Here is a 25314-nt window from a genome sequence, read left to right as displayed (position 1 = left end):
CTGGGACACTTTGCTCAGCCTTGGTGTAGGGAGGAGGGGACTGGACCTGTCTTGGCTGAGTCTACCAGGCTGGGCTGACTTCCCAGGGGAGTGCTTGCCCTGGAGGAGATGGGAATGGGGGTTGCATTGGGGGGGGGGAATGGAGTATGGGAGGAGGGAGGACGGGGGAATCCATGGCTGATATGTGAAATTTAGTTAATTATAAAATAAAAATATTATAGAAATAAATCAAGTCAAAGATACACATCTACTTTAATTCTACATAGATAAATTTCCCATGAGGCTTTAGGGACCCTCTTCTAGCTAAACATCCAGAGCAGTTTTTCTGGCTCCAGTACTGGATGGTAAGGAATTAGAAAGTGTTGGTATATTGTTATAACCATTATAAAATATAACCGATACTTTAGCTCTGTGTTTTTTCATTCTCACAGGAATTGAACTCTGTATTTTCACTACAGTGTTTATTGCTAAATAACTTATTAGAGATTTACTAGTAGTTAATAAAACCCTAAAACAATGAACTAAGGAAAACTGACCTTAAATGTAAATCAAAGTTTGTCAAAATAAACTTCAACCAACCAACCAATACATTGCCTTTGCTCCACATTGTTTGTTTGTTTGTTTGTTTTGTTTTTTTGAGACAGGGTTTCTCTGTGTAGCTTTGTGCCCTTTTCCTGGAACTCACTTGGTAGCCCAGGTTGGCCTCGAACTCACAGAGATCCACCTGCCTCTGCCTCCCGAGTGCTAGGATTAAAGGCGTGCGCCACCACCGCCCGGCTGTATTTTAAAAAATATAATCCTATGCAATCCTTTTTCAAAACAATGTTAAAACAGTTTCTTGACTTTGAGGGCCATAAAAATCAAGCTGAGAGATGGATTTGGTGCATTAGCCATAATTTGTTGACTTCTGCTTTAAACAGTTGTACAAAAGATTAAACACAATACAGATGAGTCCAATTTTTGAATTCAACTTTTTAATTAAAAATACATTACATATTATAGAAAGAAGATCTATGATATGTATAACCCAAAAGCAATAAAAACAATTCCTACCTGAGATGAAATGCTGAGTGCTGTAATCCTAGCCTGCTAGACAAGATATGCCCATGGTGCAGTAGTGGTACGGCTAGTCCAGCTACCAGCCACTTCCTGACTGGACTTGAGGCCTGCTCCATGAAAGAGAGTACTGGATTTATACTGGTCAAAAGTCATGGCTAGGAAGGACATAGACCATATGGTAGAATCTACTACTGTTATTTTGCTAAAGGAGTATGTTAAAACTGCCTTCTAAATACTTACGCTCATACCTGTAGACTAGTGCTGCTCCCAGGCTTAGTCAATGGGTGATATAGTCAAAGTGGAGACATATAACCCAGACAAAGGCTTAGACTAAGAAACTGCTGAGTGCTCATCATTAAATGAGACATCTATATAAACTACTCTGAGGCACAGGGGACCCTGCAGAGGAGGGGCAAATGGGCTGTAAGAGATAGAGGATGGGGAGAAATACTCTAAAGTGCCATCTTCTAATCCTGACATGGCCACTGCAATTGCCAACCCACAGCAGCAGATGAGACAACCTGCACAAGACCTGCAGGCAGGAGGGGACGAGTAAGGAGGAAGACTCATCAGGGATGAAGATACGGAGAAGGGTTGGCGAGTGTGATCACAAAACATGGTATACAACAAGAAGTCACCAACAATTACCAACTAAGCCTAGAAAAGAGAAATACATCTGCACAGAGCTGAGCGAGTGGCTCAGTGCTACTTAATATAAGTAAGGCCAGCACAAGAAGGAAAATAGGTGGTGGGGGAGTGGAAACCAGAGCTTTATTTTTGTTGTTCTCTCTCTCTCTCTCTCTCTCTCTCTCTCTCTCTCTCTCTCTCTCTCTCTCTCTGTGTGTGTCTGTGTGTGTGTGTGTGTGTGTGCGTGTACATATTTGTATGTTTGTGACCACCTGTGAGGTTGTATTAGGAGTCATCCCTGATGGCTCTTCCACTTTGAGGCAAACCAAGACATGGTGATGTAGCTAGCCTTGCTATTCAGTTTGCTCTGGAGAATCTTGTCTTCACCTTTCAAGGCTGGAACTACAGGTTTGCTGCCACACTTATCTGGCATTTATGTGGGTTCTGGAGACCATACCTATTCAAACTGTATGTACATTTCCACAGAGACCTAAGTTAAATTCTTCGACTTTTGCCTCTACTCTTTTGGATATTAGTGTATACTTTATTTTCCCATAATGTACTACTATTCAGTTAGGACAACTGGTTAGTCATATAATAATCTGTATTACTACAATGTCGTTCTGTGTTCCAAGTCTCCCATCATCATCTTAGGCTTTGGCACTATTACAAACACGATGCATATTTAACAAATAATCATTAAATGAATTTATTCATTGGCCCATGAAAACAATGGTTTGGCTATTAAAGGTAAATCCAAATTAAAGACAAAACTTTGAAAGAAAAGAAACTACAATACACTTGAACATTTTGTTTTAAAAAGTGGTAAGAGCTAGAACCCAAAGCCAGATGAAATTTTATAAACTGCAAAGCATGACACCATTATTTTGCTGTTGCCCGCCCCTGCACATTGTGGTGAGGTAATAAATTGTCCTGATTTTAGTACAATTTTTGGTCTAAAGAGAACTGAACCATTCCTGATGACCATGGACCATTAGTTCTACTCAGCAGTCCACTCCTCCTAAGGTAGATGCCTCATCTCTATTGGAAATTTTTCAAAGGTTCAACTATGCCAGGCAGTTCTGTGGGGCAGGCAAGGCTTGCCCTGTACCCCCCAGCCAGTGCTTCCAGCTGCACTTCAAGGTCATGTTTTTCTTCTTGGGTATCCTGCCTATGTGTGAATTCAGGCTCTAACTCTTCATCTTTCATCCCACGTCTAACAAAATCTGATGAACATTATTTCAACCTATGAGAGTCTTCCTGAGGAGCAGGGTTAATCCCTTCACACAAAGCAGCTCACTTCCAGGGGTGGTGACGGTGCTAACTAAAGGCAAGAATAGAATGATAAAAATATCATGACGTTAAGCATGAAGGCATTTTAATAATGCCCTTCTTGAAAAATACATAGGAAATGTTATTCTTGCACATAAATTTAGTGACACTCTGGGAGAGGTGTACTGTTCATGTATACATAGATAGGAAAAACAACAGGAGGCAAGGTCACTCCTACAAACACTGATCAGAAGCATCCATAGAGACCAAGGGAGAAAAGAAAACAGTTCTTCATATGCTAAAGGAACTTGATTGGCACATGTGCTAATAATGAATATATAGTTACTCCCTGGCTAAGCCATGAGCACTGATTTGTGGGAAGCAGAACAGTGCAATGTTTTGTATGTACCTCAGATACAAAAAGCCAAACTCATTATTGTCCTCTAGCAAAATACAAGCCACCTACTTTCTCCCCAGTATAAGTCCAGTATTTGGACTTAATAGAAGACATTATCACTAACTTCTGCCCAGATGAGAGCCTATGAGCTAGACACAGGTTTCCCTACACTCCCCATTTCCTAGCTAATCCTTCAACCCACAGCTCTCTCTATAATACGCCTACCCCATCTTCACTGCCACCATTCTACCTTAAGGCCACTGTCCTTCCGTAGCTTACTGTGAGGCTTCCCTGGATTACAGGATATCATACAACCACAACAATGACTAGTCACTTGCTCAACAACACAGACCTTACCGTTTTGTATCTGGCTTCCTTCACTCAAATGAGTACATCTTGTACGTTGCTATTTATATAAAGTATAACACAGGCACACCATGGATGTGTTAGGAACCCAGGCAAGAAGTTTCCTTGATGAATGTGGGGCAGGGCTGGTGAGGAGAGGAAAATCAGGACTTTGAGATGCTGGTAATGCTCACAAATGTGTTCAATTGTGAAGTCTTGAAACTCTATACCCCCACTATGCTCACTGCTCTATGTGTACAGCAGTCTTTAGTTACAAGTTTTAGAAAAAACCCACAAATCTGGCATCCAATATCCTCTTTCTGCTCTTAATATGAAAGCAAAGTGATGAATACCTAGGAGACAGGGAAGGCACACCCTTCTCAGCCATGTCTGAAAATCTTTGGTCTTGAGTATGACTTGTCCCCACTTACCCTGCAGGGCCTTCATGTATGTCATGCCTTCAACCCACAACCCTATTCTGGTCCTCATTTTGTTTTACTAATTCCCACTGATGTCTCAGATTCAATTAAAGTTTCATTTCTACAGTCAGGAGTAAACTATTCTCTGACCTGCTTCCCAGTGCAACTCTCCAGCATACATTCTCCACAGACTGAATTATTAGGGGTAGGAAATGTATTTAATTATCATTATGTTGTTATAGTTCTCCATGTATTCAATAGTTGATTACATAAGATTGATTATTCCCTATCTAGGAACATTAAAGGTAGCTATGGCAGAATTTCAGAGTTTAAATAAAACTTCAGTAAAACTGAAATTGTTAAGAGCTTTTGATACATAAATGTGAAAGAAATACAAGATAAATGCTAAGTTGTTAATGCACAGAAAGACATGCACGAGGGTAAAGACAGATGTTGTTTAATGGTTCTCACACTTGTCTGTAAGTCCTAGTGCAAACAGTAACACATAGTATGGTAATACTATTCTTTTTTTTGTTTTGTTTTGTTTTTTTTGTTTTTTTTTTTTTCTTTTTTTCGAGACAGGATTTCTCTGTGTAGCTTTGTGCCTTTCCTGGAACTCACTTGGTACCCCAGGCTGGCCTCGAACTCACAAAGATCCACCTGGCTCTGCCTCCCGAGTGCTGGGATTAAAGGCATGCGCCACCACCGCCCGGTGGTAATATTATTCTTAAAAACATAAATAATTGTAAAGTCATCAGCAGCGATGCCAGATTATTTTTGATGATATGAAAATCAAGGTTCCACCACTAACTTCATGAGTTGAATTAACTGTTTTCATTTTTTGAATGAGAGAATAATATTTAATATGCCTATTTAGACTTTAAAAGAAATTATGTATACATATTTGCAATGTTTCTGAAGAGGTTTAAAAGTTTTACATGGTGAATATAATGGGTAATTGCAAATTACTAAATTCTTTATACCTCAGTTTCTCTACAAGTAAAACGATCCCACAATACTATATAAGTGGTGGTTTGATACAAGTTTTGATACAAACCCTTTGGGGGTAGGATGGAAACTAAAAATCTGATGCCTAGAATCCAGAAGTACACACAGAAAACGATTAAGTGACTGGTGATTCACAGCCCCTCTGACGGCCACCCAAGGATCCTAGGATTAAACAGGGACGAAGACTGAAGAATTTTTCCTGTAGTTTTAAATTATAGTTTTAGAAATAATGTTGAAATCTTCAAGCAAAAGAAAACCAGCCTTGTGAACAAAAGTGAAAACCCAAACCCAACTCATTAATATACTCTTTACTGTTAAAAATATTAGCTAGGAAAGGCTAAACACCTTATTTATATATAGATGTAGGTGTTAATTGGGCAAAATAACTCATGCCTTAGAAATGTGAAGTTAGGCAAAACAAGATTCTTACATAAATGTAAGATATTTCCAGACACAGAAATGGGGGACACTTAAGCTTTCCAATGACAGTAACCCTGCCACCCAAGCCCACCACTACCCACCAGCTTCAGTTCCTTTTCCATGTGAGGAAGGAAAACTGACCACAAAGATTGTGACTGAGACCTTTCAGCTAACTGTTTTAGGAGGAGGGCTATCTTAGAGTTTCTTTAGAATAACTACTTTTTAAAAAAGACTCATCTGCAACTCTAGTTCTCTGAAAGCTGCCCAATCATAGACATACCTCTCTTGGATGCAGTCTCCTAAGTGTGAATGCATTTCAAATGGACAATCGCTTATGCTTGGATTGGAAGAAGCTGCCACGGAGCACTGGCAGCTGGGAGACCTGCCTCAACGGCCAAGAGGCAGGGTGACACCTGCTGTCCTTTTCTCTTTACTAAGGGTGTAGAGCCTGTCTAAAACCTACTGCCCTGAGGGAACATCAGTGGTCTCTCTGGAGCCTAAGGGGTCAGATCCACATTACTAAATAGGTGACTAAAAATTCAGAAATGCTACTAAAATACACTTAAAATGTTAAAGAGTAAAGTTGGGATTTTTGTTCTTATGCAACAGAAGTGCAAAGAGAAATGTAGACGCTGTTACGGTGTTGGAACCCAGGGCTCACCACCAGATACCTGCTGCACAAAGTTTTCCTCAGTGCCAGGAATCGATGTTCTGTGTTCATGTCTGCCAATCTGAGTCAAGTGCCAGCTGTAGAGGTGGCCAGTGCCAGGAGAGGTTCTTAGATTAGCCAAGGCCCAGAAACCTCCTGAGATCACTGTCTGTTGAGTGGTTCCTCAGAAAGTATAGAATCATGGTGTATACTCAACAGTTTGCATTTTATAAACTCAAGTTAGTTATCATCAGTTTCAAAACCTTATACCTTAAGGAAATGGTGTGGGTTTGAAATGCTTCAGGGTGTAAACACTGAAACGCTGCAATGGAAAAGCCCTCTCTGAATTAACAAACTTCCCCATGCTATCTCTGGGTAGGTTCCTCCTTTGGAGACTCATCTCAAGGACAGGCTCTACTTTCCCAACCCTACAACTTTCTAGACAACACAGTGACCTTTCATTCAAGTTGAACCAGGACAAGATAAAACACCAAATAATCAGATCAACTTAGATAAGTTAAGCAGGGGTAATAATTACTGTAGCTGGAGTTTTCTCCAGTCCTGCCTGGCCCAAGGTCAGGACAATATCCCTTACCCGCCAGTCCCGTAGCCGCTTAGACCCAAACAAGTAAACACACAGAGACTTACATTGCTTACAAACTGTATGGCCGCAGCAGGCTTCTTCTGTTATCTAGTTCTTATATCTTAAATTAAGCCATATCTATTAGTCTATAAGTTCCCACATGGCTCGTGGCTTACCAGTACCTTACATCTCACTTGTCATGGTGGCGCTGACAGCGTCTCTCTGCCTCAGCCTTCCACTTCCCAGAATTCTCCTCTCTCCTCGTCCTGCCAATACTTCCTGCCTGGCTACTGGCCAATCAGTGTTTTATTTATTAACCAATCAGAACAACACATTTAACATACAGAACATTCCACAGCAAATTACGCTAAACAGCTGTTGATCTGAAATTCAAATTAAATAGGATATCCTAAATGGTTTTTTGCTTTCTGTTAAACCTGGAAACTTAAACCCATGTGGACTATCAAGGCTACCCAATGGACAGATGAAGAAAAAGATAGCAGTTTCATTCACTCTTTGTCTAGATCCATCCAATCAAATACAGGCTACTAGCCCCATGTGGCTACACAACATTTGAACTGTGGCTAAGCCAATAGAGAGACACACATAGTGTAAAATATATACCACATCATAAATTTACATAACTATGTGCTAAAACATTATTTGGATAGGCTTGGTGAAATAAAATGTAATTACAATTAATTCTGGCTGTTTTACTTTTTCAGTGTGTTTATTAAACCATTAAAATCATCAGAATTGTTACTTGTGTTAACTTCTACTTGTGACCTGATTATTATTTTCAATGTTTACTAGACAAGGATGGTCTATATGCCTCCAAAGAGTCTTAAGACTTTCTCTGTCCCATTGGTAAGTACAAAGAGTTGCCTCTCACCCCTACTTCCTTACCACAGTAGGCCAGGAGCAGGACCAACACAAGGAAATTAAGCTTTCATTAGGGACTGTTTGCATGGATTGGCTAAGGTTGCTTTAAAAATAATAACAAACACAGATCTAAAGGGGAAATCTGAGATCAAATTTTTCTTTTTCTTTTCTTTGAGCTGAGGATCGAACTCAGGGCCTTATGCTTGCTAGGCAAGCGCTCTACCACTGAGCTAAATCCCCAACCCAAGACCAAATTTTTAACAGACCTTTTTTAAACAATTCAAAAGTAGTAGTATATAATAACATTTATATACAAGCTTACATGAAAACAAGATGCTCATCTTGAGCCTGGTTTAGTGAAAGAACTAGTATCAGCGAGCCAAGCTGTCATGCCTACACATTAGCACAGCCACAGGTTCTCCAATAGTTCATCTTGCTCCCTATGGATGTGGCATCCATTACTGACAAGTGTTGCTACAGATCTTACTTTTGTTAACACAGACAGAGAAGGCAAGATTAGTGGTTCCAGGGTTATATACACATACCACACAAATGATATGAAATTAAACAACAGCAATAAAATGATGAAAAATTCTTTTTAAAATAGGTTGCCAGTGCTATTGTAAGACAACACTCCATTTTAAGTGATTTATTTATTTGTATTTTATGTATATAAGCATTCTGACTGCACATTGGTGCCTACAGGCCATAAGAAGGTATTAGATCCCCTGGAACTAGTGTTACAAATAGTTATGAGAATCCCTGTGTGTGCTGAGAATTGAACCTATGTTCTTTGCAATAACAGTAAGTGCTCTTAACTACTTAGCTATCTCTCTAGTCTCCCAACACTCATTTTCAAAAAAAAAAATTCATAATAAAGCCTTAATAATAAGAAATAACTTGTATTACTAAGCATCATCTTAGAATTTTAGTAGGTTTATATCTTATTTCCAAATTTCTTCCCAACTGGCTAAAGAGTTATATTTATCCATTCTCTTCCATGCCACTATAAAGGCTCAAAATATTCAGCATACTCCTAGAAATTAAAAAAACAACTAACTGTATGCATACATATAATCTTTAAATTATAAATACCTGGGGCTTCTATGTTGTACAACTTGTGTTAGAGCTACTTAAGGAGTTTTAATTTTTAAATTATCTGCAATGAGACTAGCTCTGACCACTGAACTTTTTATATACTGAAGAGTGTCCTGCTTCTCAAGGCCTTTCTGTGGATGTCTAATTCTCCCTCTTCTCATCTTAACAACAGGGACTATTTTCCTTCAACACATTTTATTAGGTAGATACAGGAAGGACTGTGGTTTGAAAGAGGGTGATGGTAGCCATGTTTTAGAAGTAGGGCCATCCAACAGTCATCAGGAGTCTCTCCACGGCTGGTCTTCCATAAGGTCACAGTATCCAGGGAACTGTGCTAAAATTCAGCTTCTTGTTGAAAGCAAAAGTTATCTAGTGCTAACCTATTTCTAACATAGATAGCATTTTCAAAATCAGCATACATCTTCTTGTCCTCTTTAGAAAATGAATGACGGTTGGGGATTTAGCTCAGTGGTAGAGCACTTGCCTAGCAAGCACAAGGCTCTGGGTTCAATCTTCAGCTCTGGCGGAAAAAAAAAAAAAAAAAAAAGAAAAAAAAAAGAAAGAAAGAAAGAAAGAAAGAAAGAAAGAAAGAAAGAAAGAAAGAAAATGAATGACACCTAAATGACATTTTTATCTAGGATTAGCCATTTTGAGGTGTCAATAAATTGACAAAATAACCATGAGGTTTTCTGTTGTTAAAGTCTGGAAGGAAAGCTGAGCATTAATTTATTTGTTTTAAGTTTCTCCTGCTGGAGTCCATGTGTTAATTCTCCATTTCCTGAAGAAAGAAATCTAAGGGGGAAAAAAGGTGATTTTCCAGCATTTCTTTCTATTAGGACCTGACATAATAAAGTCATGAACATGTTTCTTAAACATTAAGAAAGCCTTTGTTTCCAAACTTGTTGAAGCTTCAATTGATTGCAAGTGATTTTAGAGCCCCTCTGGAGTAAAGGCAAGAGACCTAACTGCAGAGAGATCATGAAAAGCAGGGCTTCCGAGTTGGTTTATTAATTTAAAGTGTGTCTGTCACCAGAGGGCCTAAATTCTGTGATTATTCTAAAATTCTTGACTTCAAATTTCAAGACATTCAAGAGTTTTGCTGAGGAATTAAACTCAGCAGTTGTAAACTGGTTTAGATGCAGAGTAAAAAAAAAAAATAAGCTTTAGTATAATTGGGCTCCTGTGTGTTCTTGTGTGTGTGTACATGATTGTGTGGGTATGTGTCCATGTAAGTACAGTGGAGGCCCAAGGTCAATTTTGGGTTTCTTCCTGGATCACTCTCCATTTTGTTTTGAGACAGGGTCTCTTGTCCAGTGTCTATGCTGGCCAGATAATGGATCTGCCTGTCATCACCTCCCCAGGTTAGACAGAGGCTGCCACACCTAGGCGTCTCACACTGGTGCTGGGGATATCAATTATGGTCTGGTGCTTGTGTTTCAGGCACTTTACTGACAATGAAGCTATACCCTTGGGCCCTAATTTAAAAAACAAAACAAAACAAAAATTAAATTTATAATCTCTAGGGCATATTCCACTTATAAACAGTAAAAACTCTTGCTGGACATGTGATACCCTGGCCAAGAGTGGGTAGTCCAGGTCTGATGACCTCAGGCCCTCAATAGAGCATTCCAAAACCAGTTCTGCATTAGGAGCTTGAGCCCACATGTGTGCACGCACTACCCAGTGCTTACCTTTAGAGAACAAGGTGGCTGACACAAACTGATCAAGCTCTCAGCCCACCTCCAAGAACACTGAAAAAGATCTGCAGATGGTTCTTGGTGCGGGAGGGCCCTCTACAGTCTTCTTGTGGTGGAAGTTTAAGATTATCCTGAAGGAGGAGAGAAGAGTGAGACATTACCCTGAGACCACACCACAGGGGCCAAGTTTATTGTCTGTTACAAAACAAGGCTCTGAAAAAAGAGTTAGATCAAATTGTGACAATTCTAAAGGTCACATTTTTTTTTCTTTAAAGAACTACCTTCTGTAATACTACATTTGCAAATATTAGGACCTTCACTAGATCTTGGGGGAATTGAAGCTCTGCCCTTCTCTCTGGGGAATTAAGAAATTGAAAAACAAGAGAAAAACTTGTGTTGTAAAATGATCGCACTCCTACACTGCACTTTGATAGACATGACTAGGAGAGCCCAGAGTAATCACGTCTGAATCAGTCTGTTAGAGTGTAAGGTTCACAAACAGACTGCTTTTTGTTTTTAATATGGCTTATCTATAGTCTTGGCATATTTAGTAAGCACTAAAACTTTCACAAATAGAAAGGATATTAACAAACTAGTAAATATTTGCCAACTCAAAACTTACATAAAATAATTAAAAGATTATACGTTTTGATTTTGAAAATACATCCTTTGACATTAACAATATAAATAATATAAATCTTAAGCACATATTAAATGTTAAGAAAATAATGTTTCAAAATGATCATTAGGAATGATCAGAGCATGTTATTACAACCCACACCCTGACCAGGAACGGCATAGCACACGTTTAACTGTGTGACAAGCTGTGAAGAATTAGACCATCAACGATGGAACACTATACGGCTATTTATACTTTAGCATCTTGTTTATCTTACGAAGAGCTGGACATGAACCCCATGACAAAATGGTTTTATCACTCTAATTCTGCCAGAGTAAGTTGCGATATCACACTGAAATCAGAAGATGCCATTCAATATGATTTCCATATATAACTTTAAGAATATGTGTAGTTTGTCCACTTTTGAAGATGTAAAACTTAATAACACAGTATCTTCATTTGTTTTCCATTAACTTACAGAACATTGCTGAGAACAGACAGCCTTCTTAAAGTGCTGTCCAACTACTCAGACTAACTAATTTGGTGAGGAGAGAAGAAATGCAAAAGGCACTTGATCAGAGCTGTTGATAAGGGACTGTGTATGATTTAAATAATCAAATTATGTCTGCAAGGACACCAGACTCAAGAAACAATTATTCACAATAGATACTATTTGACTGCACACTCTCAAAGTGTGATGCTGGTCTTCAAGATAAACTGGAAAGTTAACAGTATATTTCATTTCAGGACTCCAAGGCTCCAAAACCACAGTGTGAAAATGGCAGGAAATTCAGGACTCGTGTTTGCTCTGAATAACTGAGTTAATGACAGATTCAGCTTTAATATAGTAGGACAAAGTTTCCTAAAATGTTTACATTCAATTCCCTTGCAAACATCTTGACATTCAAAATGTAGTGGCCTTAAAGAACATCTACTTTAACTTGTCTGTTTGAGATGAGATGTCATGTAGTCCAGGCTGGCTTCAAGCTCACTATGCAGCTAGCAACCTTCCTGCCTTAACTTCCTAAATGCTAGGATTACAGCATGTACCACCAAGCCTGACTTGAAGTTTGTTTTAATCTGAAAAAAAAAAAAACATTCTAACTATACTTATATCAACATCTAGTAGTTCATCAGGCATGCCAATTTATGATTGTTAGTATATACATGTGTGTATATATGAATGTATATGTATGTATATGTACACACATATATATGCACACTATCAATGGCATAGTATCCAACTACTAGTAATGATAAATAGTATGTAAATTATGGTGTGAATATAGCATTCAGATTATGTACACATATAAAACAGTCAAGGTTCCTGTGATCCAAATCTCCTAGAGCAGAGCCTTAGCTAACACTAAATTCCATTGGATCTGAGACTTCACATGGTGCCTCCATCTACTCTCCTCAGAAGCAGTGGAAATTGTGTAAATAATTTAGTGAGATCCTCTGGTAAATCAGAAAAGGCCACACACACACACACACACACACACACACACACACACGAGCACACACTCATATATATATTTTATGATACACATTACTATGTGTTTTTTTATTTCCTTTCCCTTATAAGGCTACAGTGTCCTTTTTATTGACACTATTTGAGACCTCAGAACTGTCTCGCATGGGGCTTCATACCGAGGGCTTGTAATGACTACTATTGCCATGTAAAATGTGTTTATAAAGATGTAGAGCAAAAGTGAAAACATTTTGTTACCAACAATTTATTATTAGAACAAAAGAATCCTAATGAATAGAACAAAAAAGTCAATCTGAAAATTATACTAAAGAACTTTTACATCTCCTTTATGAAAAGTGTTGAACATCTATAGCCATGATATAAAGGTGAATTAAAACCATTTTGAGAAATGGAAATCAGTGTAGAGGCTTCCTAAAAATCTAAAGATAGAACTACCATATAACCCAGCTAACGACCCTTGGTACAAGCCCAGTGACTGCGTCTCCCACCACACAGATAACTTGCACATCCATATTCATTGCTGCTTTATTCAGCAAGGAAGCTGAAGCAGCCTAGAGGTCCACCAACTGATGGAGTGCGAGAATGCGATACAACAAAATGTGCACAACAAACGTGTACTCTGCCATAAAGAAAAGTGAAGTGATAAAAATTTCAGGAAAACGAAGCTTGAAAATGTTATATTAAGTGACACAGTGCAGGTTCACAAGCACAAATGCACAACTATTCTCTCTTGTACCCGGATTCTAACTTCTGATTTAATTTTCACACACATGTATTTCTCAGAGTGAGGGTATCTGCAGGGGTCAGGAAACTAGAAGGAGAAAGGAAAGGAGAAGAAAGAGAAGGGAAGGAAAGGGAGGGGAGGGGGAGGGAGAAGGGGGAGGGGGAGGGGCTTTGGGAGAGAACAGGACAGTAGAATAAATGAAATATTAAGATGGATGGGTGAGCGTTCAAAGGCTTATGTTAGAGGGCTTATGCTGCTGGAAGATAAGGTGGAGAAGATAATGAGAGGAAGGTCAACCAAAATTATATGGAAAAAGTCTTAAGAAAATCTGCTATTTTGTAAGCTACTTAGGAAAAAAAAAATTTTAAGTTTGAACAGAGGATCCCTGGGTGAATAAAGATGCTCCCAGAATCTGTAAGGTTGTTAAATGAAAATCTTGGTACCAGGAATGGGTAGCTTCCCTAAGAGTTTTTGATCAGAGGAGCCCCTGAGGTCTCCCAAACAACACAGGCCACTGCCGCCACTACTGCTGATTTCCCACTATAATTAGCTGGTGAAGACACCACACGCTGTGGGTGTAGGACATAGAAGATCAGTCTAGGGCTGAGCTAGAAGCCTCTCCTTTGCTGGCTAGCTTCACAGACTTAGAGGAACTGTGTGAACGGCTGTGGAAAACTGTCCCCAACAGTCTTCCTCAGCTGGGGACTGTGCCCTACACTAGCCACCTGCCCCGCAAACTGAGACCTACTGATGTGACCGTGTTGTGACTGTTTGGGGTAACCAAACACTTTCTAACTGGGTTTGAAGCTTGCTCCACAGGAGGGAATTCATTTCTGATACTGGAAACCTGGTTAAAAAAAAACAAAACAACAACAACAACAACAACAACATGGCTAGGGAGGATATAGACCCTAGTAGGGAATCTAGTACTCCTATACTGCTAAATGGATATGATGCCTCTGTCAAATAGTCATATATACATACACACACACATATATGCACACACACACATACACACACACACACACACACACACACAGAGAGAGAGAGAGAGAGAGAGAGAGAGAGAGAGAAAGAGAAGGTAACTGGGGTGAATATGATAAAAATATATACATGTATGAAATGCTATAATGAAGCTCATTATTATGTATAATTAATATTCTAATAAAAACATAGAAACAGAAACACTATATTCAATCCCAGCAATCAGGCCCAAAGGCTGTAAACTACAAACAGATGATTCATGTTAGGATATTTGGGAAGTTCTGAAATAATATATATAAAAGCCAATAATGTATTTCCATTTGACAGCATAAATGCATGTTATTTTTCAGGGCAGGATTCTTTACTAATAAATTTGGAAATTTAAAATAACTGGTAGCTTCATAGCTTTTCATTAATGTGGAGAATCGGGGATGACAGCGTGTGTGTCCAAGACAGAAATACACATAGTCTGTAAATAACAAAAGAATTAACATGTTAGAGGACTAATAATCTCAGAAGATTCCTACTTTCTATTCATTTGTAGTAGGGCAGAAACCAGATCTCAGAGCTCATAATTCATGCTTACGGTCCTTTAAATGCCTGTCTTCTTGTAGAAGAGTAATGGCATATGCAAAAGGTAAGTCCTCAGTAGACACAGACTGCATTAGAACTAACAGTGGAGGTGGAGACTATATTGAAATACCTTTCACTTAGCATCTTACAATGAAAGATTTCTACATTGCAAACCAAAAGATATACTAGATTATATGATATAAATTTAGAATTATTTTTATGTATTACACATTTTAGATATATTTTACATATGAATGTTTTGTCTGTATGCATGTATGTACATATGTATGTATGTGTGCCTGGTGTCTGCAGAAGTCAGAAGAAATCATGTAACTCCAGAGTTACATCCTGTTGTAAGCCACCATGGGGAGCTGAGACTTGAACCTGGGTCCTCTGCAAGAGCAGTAAGTGCTTATAACTGCTGAGCCTTCTCTCCAGCTCCCCTTTTTTATTATTTAAATAAAAAATATTTGTACTTAAAACAACTGAGTTAATTCACTATATAAGTTCTCTTTTTGCATATATAAACTTCAAAGCCACAGAACAATTCAAAGTAAGTATTGTCTGAAATTTCATCCTGAAATTGCTTTTCAACAAATGCGTTCATTACTTGGGGGAAAAAAATCACTTAAGTCTGACTATAGCTATGTAGGAATCAACCTAAAGATCTATGTATAGAAAGCCTTACAGCTTAAACATCAATTCTCATGGTAACATGGGCCTATGTTAAGAGAATACGTTGTTTTCCAAAAACATATACATGCATCATTATGCCCTTTTAGGGTTGCAAATCCATAGTATAAGTTGGACCTACTGATGAAAAGATGCTGTATTGGTGTTTTCAAGGGTGGTATTCGGCACAATCTTTTCATTCACAAACTCACAATACTTTGGTTTATCTTTCATGAGATAAATAACAGGTGTTTGACATTCCTTCTTAGATGAGAAGAAGGACCACTCTCACGGGACCAGGATACTCAAGAGTCTGGGGCTAAATGTTAAGTTCACCTTGGTCCTAGAGATGCAGTTATGGAGGCATCTTTAGAGCACCTGTGAACTGCAGTTAAAGGGGAACCAGACTGGGTGAATTCCCTTGCCCTCTATTCCACAGCAATAATGGTAACAGGTCCTGGTATTGACTATTATCTAGGTATTAGAGGTGAATTTATTTCAGGTGGCTTAACTTTGTCAATCAGACAGAACATAATTTCTGGTGCTGGGGATTTAGCCTAGATTTTTGTGCATGTTAGGGAAGCACTCTCCATTGAGCTACATTCCCCAACCCAGGTGGACACTGTTGATAACAGAATTATCACTATTATTACTGTTGTGAACAGAAACATATGAAGCCATGATTAACACTTTCTACACACACACACACACACACACACACACACACACACACACACTCTATAACAAATCTAGTTTTCTGTATGATGTATACTGTTCCACTTTAGAGAGAAGGAAACAGAAGCACAGGGAACTCTTAAGGTTGTGAGCCTTCCAAGTGTAGGTGTCAGTAACAAATCTAGTCTGACCTAGAGACCAACTTCTTAACTAGAGTGTGCAAGTGCTTATGTAAAACTGCCTAGAATAGCTTTCTTAAATGACATGTCTAATGTACAATACCCAAGACAGGGGTTTTGAGTTTGTAGTGAATAATACACGATAGGCAGTCCATGTGGCAGTCCACATATGTTTTTAAGGACCTTCCATAGCAGTTTATCATATTAAACAATATATACACACACATAAGAAGATTGTTCTGCTTTTTAAGAAACACTTTTAAAGACTTCCTGCCAATATGCCATATGCTAAACTGAAGCCCATTTCAGGAGGAAGGTGAATTATTAGTTTATTCATTAAATTAATAACACACTAGAGGATCAATTCCTGAGGTACATTTAAGAAAGGACTTTGTTTTTACAATGCCACAAGACACTGGGTGGGTAATTATCTGTTCAATGTCTATGTTCTGTGTTCAACTACAACCTGAGCGAGGATCACAGTCTTAGCAGGAGCCCCCAGTGTCCAGTGCACTATCCAACACACAGCAGGTTGCCACTAAGTAGTCATTTGATGTGTAAACGCGATTTGTTCTACTGTGTTTACTCAGTTAAAAACCCACCATAAGTGACAGTTTAATATATCTGGTAACATCTACCTTGCATAAAATTTAACATGTTGACAGTTACTGCCAGGATATTAACTTTAAAGATAGGACAAAACTTTGAAATGAACCCTCGTGGTTCAGAGCATCAAGTTTAAACTTCCAGTTCCACACCATTTTTAGTTGCAACTTATTTCTTCTGACAGGAGAAGCTTCAGAGATCCAGACAGAAGCTATTAAAACACATACTGTATTTGCTGCACTAGAGATACCCTAAAAGATTCCTAATAGCCTTTGCTTGCTTCAGGATTCATAAATAAGCATTTCAACAAAAGAGAGGCTATGCATCACCCCGATCTGTGCTATGTGTGCAACAGTGCTTTAAAAAGATGCTTACTGCACATTTTAACTGTACAAAGTAAAGGGTTTCATTGTGACAGCTTCAGCTAGGCATTCACCATACGTTGATCATGTTCACTCCTCATTACCCTCCCTTATACCTTTGTGTTTCAAGTTCCTTCATGTAGTGAAACTCTCTACTTGGCATCTTAAGTCAGTTAAACCTAACTCACAGAACCCAGAGGAGTGCTCAAAGAATACAGAATGTTATGGACCTCACAAGGCATGCTACACAGCAAAGACGGTTTCCATTTCCCCTAAGACACCCCTCAAGGAGGCTCTCCTACAGTAACAGGTAGGACTGTTTTCCATCTCTGCACTGACATCTTCAAATCAGAGTACGTAAGAGACAGTTGGTGACATCTGAGTACACACAGAGACAATCACATAATTTTCAGGAAAAAAATAAGGTACTTAATTTGGATTTTACTACTTGAAAAATATTTGTCTTATTTCATGTTTAAACATTTAAATATTTCAATGGTAAATTAGAGAAAGATTATTAGTTCTAAACACATGAACTTCTCTGATTTTAATTTCATATTTGGGATGACTGGTTCACAATATTGTTGCATAGTTTATAAAGGGTCAGAGAAAATGCTCATCACTTGAATTTGATAGCTCCATATGAACATGCAAGTAGCACGTTCAGTGCCAGTGTAAGTACAATTAACACATGGTAAAATTAACACCTAGGTTGATCACAGTTTTTAAAATCTTCATGATCTACATATGAAAACAAATAACTTGATTATTTTCTATACATCGCTAGTGTCTCCTGGAAATGAGACTGTATTATGATAGAAGCACCAACTTCACACATTCAAATGGCCTAATATTTTATTTTTCAAAACTTGATGATGCAAAAAATCTTAAAATACATGTGTAAGAACATAATTTTTACATTTTTAACAGGGATAAAATTTGTGAATAAATCATACCTTAAAAGTGTCCACATATAACTTTCTATCAATTGAAGAACTTGGAGTTCTCTGTGCATAATTTCTGAAATACTGAAGGATCTAGTATGAATTCTCCCACATATGAAATTCTTGCCTAAGAATTTGGCTTTCACAAGTCTCTTGCAAATGCTTAAGAAATTTAAGAGACTATACTAGAAGTATACAACATGTGTCTCCATGGTCAGAACTAAATCTTCCAAGGTTTTATTTAAAAGATGTTCAATAAGTAGAGTTATAAAATGCTTACAGAAATGTATGCTTTCTCATGGGACTGTCTGCAACTATAATTCTACCTTTGGACTGAGGGTAGATGTGATCTAGTGCTCAGGGCATGGCAACATCTAATGACTGCATGAGAGATGCTGAGGCAAGTGCTTGTCACAGTGGGTAATTTTGATACAGCTGTCATTAAGCTATGAAATGGCTAAAATCATGGCAAGATTCAATTAATACAATTTTCACATCTCTAGTTATAAGAAAAAATATTCAAATTATTTCAGTGTCAAAAATCCTAAGTTTGATAGCAAAACAGTCAACTGATTACTGTGCAGTATTAGTATTCTGGTCTTTATCGGTTATTATCTAGGTATCATAAAGTTACTATGTCCATGGAAAGAGTACTGTAAGTTTTGATAAAGGCTGGCTTTAGACCATAATTCTCATTCCTTCCCAAAGTTAAACCAAAACACCATGAGTCCAACAGGATGGAGATACCCATATGAAGAGATGTGTAGACACCACATACATTCTAAAAAACTGTTTAAGTTCATTTGCAGCATATCAAAATGATGCCAACTGGAGCTCTTGTTTCAGTGTGAACATAAAAAGAAGGACAGAGGTGTCTGATTTTTATCACCAAAGTTTGCTGGTATAAATAGATCGTCTGGCTCATTTTGGTTACAGAAACAATTCTGTAAAATTAGTATTTTATATAAAGATGTAATAGCAATTTTCAATATAGAGAAACAGTTTTGGACATCGTTTTGTTACCTGAAACTCTTTGAGGTTTGTTGACCTCAAACTCTCAATTGTCCGGTCTCAGTCTCAAGAGTGCTTGGATTATAGGTGTGCACTACCATACCTAACTTCTATAGCAGAATTTGTAAGGTAAATAATTTTTCTTTGTCTATATTATTTTGCTATCAAAGTAAAAAGAAACTCTTACTACAAACTTTGACATATAATCTGAGAGATACCCAGAAATTATATAGGGAAATTCAGTTTGGTATAAATACTCTTAAAACTTAACTTCATTCAAGCAATATTTATAACACACTATTTTAAAGATAATTAGGTACAGTAGAACTACAAAAGTAAACTTGTTAAACTTAGTATGGACCATATAAACTAATTTTTGCACATTTTATTAGTTTTTTCAACATTGCATTATAAAATCTCTTGTAAGACTGTTCTCTGCATGTATCCTATAAAATGTATAATGGACATGTAAAACTTACACATTTGGTCTTATGTCCTAGAATAAAAACTCTAAAATTTATTTTAAATATATATGCTTTATATACATAAATGCACATGTAAGTTAAGTGAAAATTCTTACCATTGATTTCCTTTTGGTGCTAGTCTCTCCATTATTCTTGATGGTGCCTTCCTATGCCAAGTAGACAGTAACCAAAATGCATTTGGGTGCTCCCTTCTTCAGATGGGAATTTTCGGCCAATTGCCAGTTGAGAATTTAAACTGAAAACTAAATTACCTAAACTTTATTAAGTTGTTCCCATGTCCACCAGCTGATAATGAGCAATAACACTACACTGGAAAAAAATACATGGTTTACCTTCTTTCAGGCAATTATATTTGAGAAGAAATGCTATGACCCAAAACTGAAACTTGCAATATCTTCAGAGAATGGGTTTTAGTAAGTTTCAGTCTCTCGCCTGAAGGTTCCCATAATCATCCCAAACATACAATAAAGACGGTATTTATTTGATGATGCAATAAATTATTAAGTCACAAAGTTAAATACCACCAAATATTGCCTTTAACTAAGAGAGATTCATAATGGCTGGAAACAGGTTGACTGTAACATTCATTTCTACAAAATACTCTGTAAGTCATCAACTACTTGAAGTACTATGTACCATAAAGAAATTCAAAGTTACACTGCAGACTTAGGATTGACTGAAAACATCTTACTATTGAAAATAAAATGGTTATCCACTTGCAATTATAATATAAAAAAGCTTTAGTCCATTTTCTACGCCCCTGCCCATCTAATTGGTAGCTATTCTTTGAAGAGTCTGCCAATCTTGTATGTTCTCTGAGCTTTATTTGTCTTTATTATTACTCAGTTGTTAAATCTGTTTTGATGATTTTCATATTAAAAATGACTGACTAAACACTTTCTGAATATCGACTACAGCAGACCCCAAATTAAGTGCATTTCTAGACAGCTAAAGGACCTCAAGTCTCAGGTTCTATGAAAAATCATGCAGAGCACATCCATCCGTCCATCTATCCATCCATCCAACACCCATCTGTCCACCTATCCACCCATCAACATTCATCCATACACCTATCCACGCATCCACACACCCACCCACATATCCATCCACCCATACACACACTCATCCACATACCCATCCATCCATCCACCCATCCACACACTCATCCATATATCCTTCCACACACTCATCCACATACCCATCCATCCATCCACCCATCCACACACTCATCCATACATCCTTCCACACACTCATCCACATACCCATCCATCCATCCACCCATCCACACACCCTTCTACTCATCCAATGTTCCTGTATTATAACCTGAAAGTGCTATAAAGGTTTTCTGTAAGAGAGGCTATAGATTCAATCAGCTTATAACCAAACTACAAGAAATGGACTTCAGATACAGGATCTCAGTAGAGTTAATCATATTTACCTCCAAACACTTTGCTACCCTATGAACCGCACATTTCACCCAAAAACCTCAACAGTACAAACTATTCAGAGACTAACAAAGTTATTTCTCAGGTGCTATGGACCTATAAGGAAAGGTTCTTTTCTTAAGGGGTTTATAATGCAAAATTTAATGGGGCACATGTGTGTGTGAAGTATGTTGTACAAACGACTGGAATCCACCACAGAAATAAACACATTGAAACACACGTATGAGAAGTATGTTCCACGAATGACTGAATTTCACACACACACACACACCCCACTGCAGCAATGCAAGTGTTTTGAACAGGTTGATGACATATGGAGCCAATCTGAGAAGCCTAATTTACACCAAGAACCATCTCTTGGTTGTTTTTCTTATTTAGTTTAATAAAGTCCACAAAGCAAACAGTGACCGAATGAACACAGAATATGGCTTTGCAAGTATTCATGTCCTCAGTCTGGAAGATCAAAGAGAAATTCCTTAGCCAAAAGAAGAGATAGTGTACGGAGTCATGAGCCCCCAAACCTCCCCCAATCCCTCAAAGCCCTGCTTTCAGAAGTAGAGACACACCTCTACACATCTCACTCACTCTAATGATCACAGTCCTCACTTTCAATACAAGAACAGAACTGACAAGGCTCTCTGACATAATCAAGATCCGGAACGCATGACTACTGCTGGCACACATACACAAGAAGGCTGCTTCATATTTCAGCAGGTGAGTGCCATAAGACTAGCATATACATGCATGTGCTACATGTAGTCGAACATTTCTAACACATGTATAACAGTTTTAAAGTTTAATACCACCTCTTCATTTTATAAATAAAACCTGCCACTATTAGCCCTAAGTCACACAGTTATCAAATTAAGACTCCTAAGAACAATACATGTTACATTTACTGCAATTAAGAAAAAGACGCCATGGGAAGGAATAATGGAAATTTCAACATTTGAACATCCATGCTAATATTACATTTTCAGATAGCCCATGAGCCTTAGGAAATACAAATCATATAATCCATAAAGTTAGATAAAGAAAGACTCATAAAATGGAATTCTCTATAATTTCCATGGCTTCACATCCACTTCTCTTTCATTCTTGGACCCTATTTTACTCTGTGTGTGTGTGTGTGTGTGTGTGTGTGTGTGTGTGTGTGCATGTGTGTGTGTGTGTGTGTGTGTGTGTGCATGTGTGTGTGTGTGTGTGCATGTGTGTGTGTGTGTGTGTGTGTGTATCTAAATTTATGCACATACAGCATTGGAAAAACAAAGATCTTACTGTTTCAGGTGACATATAATCTCTCAATATAATGCATATTTGTATTGTATATATATACCTGAACAGCAAGAGTTCAGAATATTAATTTAAGGTATACTACTTTTGTTTATGTTGCATTTGTTTAACTTGATGAAGCTGTGTTACTGTGCCTGTCTAAAACACCTGATGGTAATAAAGAACTGAACGGCCAGTAGCAAGTCAGGGGAAAGGATAGATGGGACTGGCAGGCAGAGAATACATAGAAGGAGAAATCTGGGAGGAGAGAAGTAGTAGCCAGAGGAGAAGGAGGACTCCAGGGGCCATCCACCCAGATAAACAGCAAGCCATGGAGTAAAAGTAAGATTTACAGAAGTAGGGTTGGGGATTTAGCTCAGTGGTAGAGCACTTGCCTAGCAAGCGCAAGGCCCTGGGTTTGATCCCCAGCTCAAAAAAAAAAAAAAAGATTTACAGAAGTAAGAGAATGGGAAAAGCCTAGAGGCAAAAGGTAAACAGGATAACTTAAGTAAAGCTGGTAAGAAACAAGCCAAGCTAGGGCTGGGCATTCATAAAAATAAGCCTCCATGTATGATTTATTTGGGAGTTGGGTGGTGGGCCCCCCAAAAGAGAAAAAAACAAACAACAAAGGTCTGAAGACTTCAGATATAAGAAGAAACTCTTGAAACACTGGATCCCAGCTCCTAACTGAGCTGTGGCTTCAGGTGGGGCAGATAACTGGGTGTGTAAACATTACAAGTTAATTAGAAATCACACAGTAACAAAGGCAAGGTGTTCTGGCGGCCCTAGCCTGTGCTGCATCTCACAACGGCACTGCAGCTCTGAACACACAGTGTGTGCACTTTGCACTGCACATGCCATGCTTGCAGGCCTCAATACTGCTTCCAATGTTTCAGTGCAGACTCCAGACTCCAGGGCAAATGGCAGCTGTTGCTGCTGCTCAGTTTCCTGCTCTTCCAGAGCACGATGGCTTAATTACAGACAACAAAGACTTCTAAATCTTTCCGTACTCCCATTCCTCAGCATGTATCAAGTACATGTATCCTTGGAATGCACTGTGTTAAGAATGTTTAATTTTTTAATTACTATTTGTGTTGCTGTTGAGTTTTCAGGCTTGGGATTAGAACAGAATTTCCAGTATTTTCTGAAGTTCTCTTCAGCTTACTTTAGCCATTCTGTATTAGGTATTGATGTGAATGGCATGCTTAGCAACGATAATTACAAAATCAAACCATCAGTCAACTCTGAAAAACAGTGAATATGTTTTGTCCTACAGTATCAAATATTTAACCAGAATTTAATTTTTAAGGAAAAAAATAAACAAGTATGCATATTTGCTTTCATCTTTAACAAAAGAAAAATTACAAGTACATCAAAGAACTGTTGAAGATGTATTTTATGAGTATCAGTGCTTGAACTATATGCCTATTGTACATGCATATAAGCCTGGAGTCACAGAAACATGTCTTGAGTGAAAAGGAGCTTGAGTGTGAGGAGTTTAAGAAGCCCTGGTTTAGACGTACTTATAATACAAAAAGAGATGCCTGTTAGTTCAATTACGACTTCACTGTATTAAATTGGTTGTTTCTAGTAAAGTGTAGCATGTTTTCTGTCTCATATGTCTCAAAAGAGCACTCATCAGGCAATATCTAAAATCACCAAAACGTCTGTGAACAAAGAGCAATGGTGACCAGTCAGTGCTGTCATACACACCACACTCATCACTTTCAGCCTCTACATCATCAAAGGCTATAAACCCAAAAGGCATGCAACATTTTGGCCATCTATTATTTTAAAAGACAAAAGATTATCACATGGTACCAAAATATATGTGCTTAAGGCATTTTACTTACATTCTATTTGATCAACAAGTGTCAAGCTCAGTGTTTTATATGTCTGTGTGTCTATAAATGTATATGCATATGTGTGTATAGCTCAACAGAATTAGTTCAATGTTAGAAAGAATTAAGTTAAATACAAAGATCACAGATACATATGCAGCACACTGCTAAAAGCAATGCTATCTTACCATCTATAGTAAGAAGAAGAAAATAGTTTCCTTTTTAAAATCTGGTGGGTTTTGTTGTTGTTTTGAGAAAGGGTTCCAGTCCAGAGCATGCTGGCCAGAAGGGAACACTCTACATACACCTATGCTGGCCTAGAATTCACTGTGATCCTCTTGCCTGAGCCTTCTGGGTGTTGTGATTACAGGTATGAGCCACCATACCTGGCAAAACTGGAGTTTTGAAAGTTCAGTAACAAACTAACTTCCTTCTGCAAAGCACATGCAACCAATCCAGAAGCCTACAGCCATTCTCCAGTGTCCACTACTCAGAAGCAGATGGAAACAAAAATAAGGAGATCCTGAGCCAAAAAAGAATTGAAGAAAAATACGTATTTTATCCCTTTTTGGGTAGAGAACAGCAGTATTATTTATGCAAAAAGTTTACAATAAGTATCAGTATTTGAGTACTTACTCTACATAGTAAGCTCTGCTCAGTGTTGACAGAAAGGGGCACAATATATTATGTCCTCCCAGAATCTTGATGGGCAAACAACTTCCATGTTTTCAGGTACCACAGAAGGCTTATTCCAGTTCAATGAGCAGTATAAACCAGGAGAATAGAGAACTTTAGTTAGCGGTACCAACCAAGAGGGACACAGTGCAGAGGACACAAGTCAGGGATTAACAGGAAAGACGTCACCAAGTCTTTGGTAAGCCTTAAAACAACTCACATTTTTACAGGTAAGAAATACTACTTTGAGGACAAAGAAGACGGTGTGGCAGAAAGCAGAAGCATGGAGGAGCTACAGG

At 38.1% G+C, this 25314-nt stretch overlaps 1 protein-coding gene and 1 long non-coding RNA gene across 4 annotated transcripts in view; both read right to left on the bottom strand.

Moving 5' to 3' along the window:
• Zeb1 (zinc finger E-box binding homeobox 1) overlaps nt 1-25314 on the bottom strand; it is a 173051-nt gene that overhangs the window by 109358 nt on the left and 38379 nt on the right. The window lies entirely within an intron of this gene.
• LOC118583431 lies at nt 9258-20822 on the bottom strand. The gene is made up of 3 exons (XR_004944936.1): nt 19878-20822; nt 10451-10587; nt 9258-9279 (listed from the first exon to the last, which is right to left on the bottom strand). It is a non-coding gene; the product is annotated as an uncharacterized LOC118583431 (long non-coding RNA).

The sequence above is a fragment of the Onychomys torridus genome, chromosome 5, assembly GCF_903995425.1.
Source record: "Onychomys torridus chromosome 5, mOncTor1.1, whole genome shotgun sequence".
NCBI lineage: Eukaryota > Metazoa > Chordata > Mammalia > Rodentia > Cricetidae > Onychomys > Onychomys torridus.
The sequence above is the reverse complement of the archived record's forward strand: the minus strand, read 5'-3'. Positions and strand labels throughout refer to the sequence as shown.